Source organism: Solanum tuberosum, unplaced genomic scaffold (assembly GCF_000226075.1).
Source record: "Solanum tuberosum cultivar DM 1-3 516 R44 unplaced genomic scaffold, SolTub_3.0 scf00493, whole genome shotgun sequence".
Taxonomy (NCBI): domain Eukaryota; kingdom Viridiplantae; phylum Streptophyta; class Magnoliopsida; order Solanales; family Solanaceae; genus Solanum; species Solanum tuberosum.
Window position 1 is genome coordinate 101,896 of NW_006239430.1, and position 7,158 is coordinate 109,053.

A 7,158-nucleotide genomic window follows, 5' to 3' on the forward strand; every position below is an offset into this window, starting at 1 on the left:
AACCCTTGTCTAGCAAATCCTTCAATTGCTCATTTAACTCTTTCAACTCGGCCAGAGCCATTCTATAAGGAGGAATGGAGATAGATTGCGTATCCGACAAAAGATCAATGCCAAAGTCTATTTACAGTTCGAGAGGAATACCGGGCAAGTCATCAAGAAAGACTTCTAGAAATTCATTCACCACGGGGACCGACTCTAGGGAAGGGGTTTCAGACTCCACATCCATCACCCTAACAATATGGTAAATGCACCCTTTGGAGATCATTTTCCTAGCTTTGAGACAAGAAATAAATTGACCTCTAGGGATAGAATTTCCCCCTTTCCATTCTAAAGTAGACTCATTTGGGAATTGAAACTTAACCACTCGAGTCCTACAATCAATAGAGGCGTAGTATGCATGCAACCAATCCATACCCAAAATCACATCAAAATCTAACATGTCTAACTCTATCAAATCCACCAAGGTAACTTTATGGGAAAAAGAAATAGGACAACTTATATAAACTCTTTTTGCCACTACCGAGTCACCAACGGGGGTAGAAACTGAAAAAGGCTCTACTAACTCTTAGGGGAGTATTTCAAACTTCATAGCCACAAGAGGAGTAACAAAGGACAAATTGGCACTGGGATCTAACAAAGCATGTACATCAATAGAAAAAACTTGTAACATACCGATCACCACATTCGGGGAGCTCTCTTCGTCACCTCGGGATTGAAGAGCATAAAAGTGCTTTTTCGTGGGAGCTTTGGAATTTGAACCTCTAGGAGGGACTTGCTTGCCCTCTCTTCCTTGAACTTTAAGCATGGGACAATCTCTCATCAAATGACCACTCTTCCCACAACTATAGCACCCATCCATGCCAACTAGGCACTTACCATCATGTTTCTTGCCGCACTTGGCACAAATGGGACTTACCATAGAAAATCCACCACTATTACCTCCTTGAGGATTAGGGTTAAGCACCCTATACTTGTTGACCCTTGGAGCACTAGAGAAGCCTTGGTTGGAGAATCTTTTATTGAACCTTGGTCGCCCTTGACCCTCAAACTTACCTTTAGAATAATTCCCATCATCGGTCCTTGCTCTCTTCACTTCCCTATTCTTCTTCCTAAGTGTTGACTCCTCAACGTGTTGAGCATACATCATTAGATGTGAAATATCTGTATTATCATGGAGCATTACCGTACTGCATTCTTCCTCAATCTAGTCAGACACACCCATCACAAATCGACTCATCTCATCCCTCGGATTGGACACCAAATATGGAGCATACTTGGACAATTTAGTGAATTTTAGAGAATATTCTTGCACACTCATACCTCATTGACGAAGGTTGATAAATTCCTCCATATTTGCTTCCATCTTCTCTCGAGGAAAGATCCTATCAAGGAATGCTTTCTTGAACACCTCTCAATCTATGGGACCCGCTTCTACCGGCCTATTCCTCTTTCATTGAGTATACCATACTTGGGCCACATCCTTCAATTGCTAGGCAGCTAGCTCCGCCTTCTCTACCGAAGTCACCCCCATAGCATCTATTATCTTGTAAATAGATATACCGTGAGTTTAGGGTATTTCTATTACATTTCACTTACAAGTTGTGTGTGTCTAGGGACTTTTTGTATTGGTTTTTATCATATTTTGCAGAAAAGATGTTCAGGCGCGGAAGTAAAGAGATAGTTGAAAGAAATGTAGAAAAGGGCATCTACGGAGGTGATCTACGGACCGTAGGTCCATTGACGCTCCGTAGATGGTGGTCGTAGATCAGCAGGCAAGGCATGGAAGGCAAATCACGGAAATCTGACCAAATGTGGAACCACAGTTACTATTGATACGGACCGTGCTGTTGATCCGTAGATTGATACTGTGAGGGTTCCAGTACCTGATTTTTGAAGATTCTAAGTATGGAGCTACGGAGAGGGATTGACATGCTGTAGATCGATCTACGATCCGTACTGCAGTTCTATCGTTTGCTTCAGAGAAGCTGATTTTTGGAAGCTGAAATATTTTCTAAGTCCTGGCTGATGAAAGGGACTCATGAACTGTAGATCCATTGACGGTCCGTGAGTCAGTCTCATGGAATGAAGACGTGTGCCTGAACAAACTTTCCTTATTTTGTTTCCCTTTTAATTTAGGACTTGTTTTCTATAAATAGGGTATGTAAACCTCGTTTTAGGGGGTTAGATCTTAATTACTTTTATTCTAGTTCTTGACTTGGGAGATTAACTTACAACTTTAAGCAATTCTTAATTTCCTAAGTTCGTTTTTAAGATTTTGGTGTTGCAATTCAAGTTGAATTTCAGGGATTATTATTCTTCTTACGTAAGTTTATAATTCTTTCATCTAAAACAATGAATTGTGTTCATATGATTATGGGTAACTAAACTCCACAACAAGGGTTGTGGAAACCATGAGCGATTAACAAAGTATGAATAGTAACTAAGCAATTTCTTGAAAGTGTTGTTGTATGCATTGATAATTCTTTCATTTAAAAGTCTTTTTAACGAGTGCACGAGTTAGAACTTGCCTTGTTGCTACTTGCCAGACCAAGGAGGTAATCAACAAGAAAGAATTATCAACATAGATTTAGTGTGATACTATCTAATAGGCTAGTGTCAATTGGTTCGAAGTAATAACTAAGCCAAATATCGATTATGATGTCTAATATGAGGTAAAGGTAAGGTTTAGTAAATTATACACACGTAGCCGAACCAAGGTGCAGGGTGAAATTCTCTAGATGCCGGACCAAGGATTTAGAGATACCTAACTTATCACTTTGCATGTAATACACTAGAAAAGGATTGCTATTATTAGTATTACTATGTTATGAGTTTGTGGGGAACACATATACCCTAGTTGATTTTCTCAACTTGATAACAACCAAAATTGACTTTTTTTACTGATTAATTACTGAATTCTTCCAATTTGTTTCACAAAATCCCCCCCTTTAATTACTTGTTTTTGGAAGTAATTTGACCAAAAGAATATAATTGTTGGTTAAAGTTAAGTTTAGACCATTTTCCTCGTGGGATCGATCCCAACCTACAAGTTGGGTTCTTTACTTGATAACGATTGCTTATGCTTCTTTAGGGAGGTGTAATTTGAGAATATCAAATTTTGGCGCCGTTGTCGGGAAATTTGGCTTTTAGATTAATGTTAACTACATTATTGAACTTTGGTCAAATATTTCCTAATTTTACTTTTTCTTTTTTCTTTTGTCTTTCTTAGGTTCCGACTCCTGTGTATGCCAAGCACACGGAGCCAAGGTGAACCACTTACTCCTTACGATCCAGAGTTGAACCGAACATTGCGAAGAATGAACAATCAAGGAGTTCAAGTTAACCCTATCGGAGGTAACCTAGGTGATGAAGTTGAGTTGCAACCCCCGAGGGTGGTTGGGTGAGACAACCATGTTCTAGCTGAAAATCAATTGGGAGATGTAGTGAGGGTGCATGGCCCACCAGGCCCTCGACTGCATGACAACTATAGGGGTAACGTAAACATTGCTGACTCAGATGGACCTCTTGTCCTACCTCATTTGCCTCCGGGGCACACATTTGTAATTACCGGTAGCTTAATACAGATGCTTACAGTGAGGGGCTTATTCTCGGGTTCGTCATCGAAAGACCCACATGCTCACATAGCCAAGCTAAGAGTGGTTTGCAAGAGCTGTGTGGGTCGACCAGACTTGGATATGGATATCATCGGGTTGCGAGTGTTCCCTCTATCACTGACAGGAGATGCTGCTGTATGGTTCACTGAGCTTCCTTATAACTTAATATATACATGGAACCAACTGACGGATGTGTTCTTAGCAAGATATTATCCGGTGTCCAAGAAGCTCAATCCTAAAGATAGGGTCAATAATTTTGTAGCATTACTTGGAGAGTCTGTGAGTAGCTCTTGGGACAGATTCACTGCATTTGTAAGAGGTGTTCCGAATCATCGTATTGATGATGAGTCGCTGAAGGAATATTTCTATCGAGGTCAGGATGACAACAATAAAGCAGTGCTTGATACTATTGCTGGAGGATCATATGGTTAGTGCACATATGCGTAAATTGCAGAAAAATTGGAGAAGATCTCTCGCAACAATAAAGCATGGAGCATTAGGAGGTCGGATACTAGGAGAAACACATTTGCCATTCATGCTACGAACAACAGTCTGCAGAGGATATTCGTGAGGAGATGGCTCAGATGAGGACCGAGTTGGGGTTGGTATTGAAGCATGTGAGCGGAGGTGCAAAGAAGGTAAATATTGTGAATTACTTGACTAGAACGCCACCACCAGTTGAAGAGTGTTACTATGGAAGAGGATGGTTATGCGGGTGAATGATCAGACGGGGGTTTTCGACCAAACGCCCAAGGATCCAACACGGAAAATTGGCGCCAAGGTCAAGGAAACCAAGGTCGGAACTATGACAACTACAACTGAGAGGGTCAATATGTCCGGGATGGGAACTTCAATCGTGACAACAATTATAATCGGAACAACTATGGCAACAGAAATGATCGGGTTGGACCCTATGTTCCCCCTCAAGTTCGGGAATCTGGTACTAGGAAAGCTGGAGGCAATATGGTGCGTATTGAAGATATGATACATAAGATGATGAGAAGGTTTGATGCAACTGATGAGAATGTGAAGGAGATGAGAAATGACTTGTCTGTTATTGGTCAAAAGGTTGATGCCCATGCAGTGTCAATAAAGCATCTAGAGCAGCAGATGACTCAGTTGTCTACTACAGTGAACCCGCGTCAACCTGGCATTCTTCCTAGCAACACCATCCAGAATCCAAAGAATGATGGTCATTGTATGACAGTTACTACTCGAGGGGGTAAGCAAACCATAGATCCACCTGTGCCATCTGTGGTGGATGTTGAGATTAGAAAAGAAGATGATGTGGTAGAGGTTAGGGAAGAGTCTGAGAATGCGACAGAGAAAGAAGCGGAGATATCTCCGAAAGTGGTCCCTATACCTAGACCTCCACCACCTTTTCCACAGAGGATAGTGAAGAAGACTGAAGATGGTAAATATCGTAGGTTTATTACTATGGTGAAAAAGCTTTCCATCAATGTTCCTTTGATAGAGGCTTTGGAGCAAATGCCTGGGTATGCAAAGTTTATGAAAGATATGGTGACAAAGAAAAGGTCTGTGAGTTTTGAAGATGATGATAGATTGGGCATTATAGTGCTATTGCTACAAGATCTATTGTGCAGAAGAAGAAAGACTCTGGTGCTTTCACGATCCCATGTACTATAGGGTTGTTACACTTTGCTAAGGCATTGTGTGATCTTGGTGCTAGCATCAACCTCATGCCATTATCTATTTATAAGAAGTTGGGTCTAGGGGATTCAAAGTCTACTACGATGCGGCTACTTATGGCCGATCGTACCATGAAAAGGCCCATTAGTGTACTCCATGATGTACTAGTAAAAGTGGAGTCGTTCATCTTTCCAGCGGATTTTGTGATTCTTGACTGTGAGGTTGATTTTGATGTTCCCATCATCCTTGGAAGACCATTCCTTGCCACAGGTCGTGCATTGGTTGATATGGAGAAGGGACAGATGAAGTTCAGACTGAACAATGAAGAAGCAAATTTCAATATTTGAAGGTCCATGAAGCAGAGTGGTGAGCTCCAAACGGTATCTGCTATAACTTACAGAGTTGAGAGTGGAGCAGAAGTGCAAATTGAAGAGCGACTCTGTGTTGAGGCACTAGCAGCGGTTATGATGAATTTCGATAGTGATGGTATTGAAGAGTACGATGAGTTGGTAGCTGCACTAGATAGGTGTGAATATTGGTCAAAACAAAAGAAGTATGAATTAGACATGAAGAATCGTGAGTCTCCACTGGCGATACCATCTATTGTGGAGGCACCAAAATTGGAGCTTAAGGCTCTACCACCACATTTGAGGTACGTATTCTTGGGCAGAGATAACACTTTGCCGGCCATCATTTCGGCAGATCTAAATGCAAGACAAGTAGAGTGCTTGGTGACCGTGTTAAAGAGGTTCAAGAGATATATTGGGTGGACTATTGCATATATTATTGGGATTCCTCCTAGTATTTGTTCCCACAAAATCCAACTCATGCCAGATCACAAATCTAGTATTGAGCATCAAAGAAGATTAAATCCACCTATGCAAGAGGTAGTTAAAAAGGAGATCATCAAGTGGTTAGATGCTGGAGTTATCTATCCCATTGCAGATAGTAGTTGGGTATGCCCTGCTCAATATGTGCCTAAGAAAGGTGGGATTACTGTGGTGCCTGATGAGAGAAACGAGCTTGTTCCGATGCGGCCCGTGACTGGATGGAGAGTCTGCATGGACTACCGGAAGCTAAATGCTTGGACAGAAAAGGACCATTTCCTTATGCCATTCATGGATTAGATGTTAGATAGGCTTGATGGTAAGGGTTGGTATTGTTTTCTTGATGGTTATTCAGGCTACAATCAGATTTCTATAGCTCCGGAGGACCAAGAGAAGACCACCTTCAGTTGCCCGTATGGGACTTTCGCCTTCAAACGGATGCCTTTTGGGTTGTGCAATGCTCCAGCGACCTTCCAGCATTTTATGATGTCAATATTCTCTGATATGGTGGAGGATACTATTGAGGTATTTATGGATGATTTCTCTGTGGTAGGTGACTCTTTTGATCGATGTCTGAATCATTTGGCTTAGGTACTGAAAAGATGTGAAGATTGCAATCTGGTGCTAAATTGGGAGAAGTGCCACTTTATGGTGAATGAAGGGATAGTTCTAAGTCATCGAATTTCTGAGAAGGGCATTGAGGTAGATAAAGCGAAAGTTTAGGTAATTGAAAAGCTTCCACCACCTATCTCTGTAAAAGGTGTTCGAAGTTTTCTTGGGCATGCAGGTTTCTATAGGAGGTTCATCAAAGATTTCTCTAAAATTGCACATCCATTGTGCAAACTATTCAAAAAGGAGTATAAGTTTGATTTTGATGATGCTTTTCTGAGAGCATTTGGAGAGTTGAAGGAGAAGTTGGTTACTCACCTATCATTATTTCACCGGATTGGGGACAACCGTTTGAGGTAATGTGCGATGCGAGTGGAGTGGCGCTTTGTGTGGCATTGGGACAGAGGCGAGAGAAAATTCTCCATCCTATTTACTATTCTAGCAAAGCTCTAAATGTG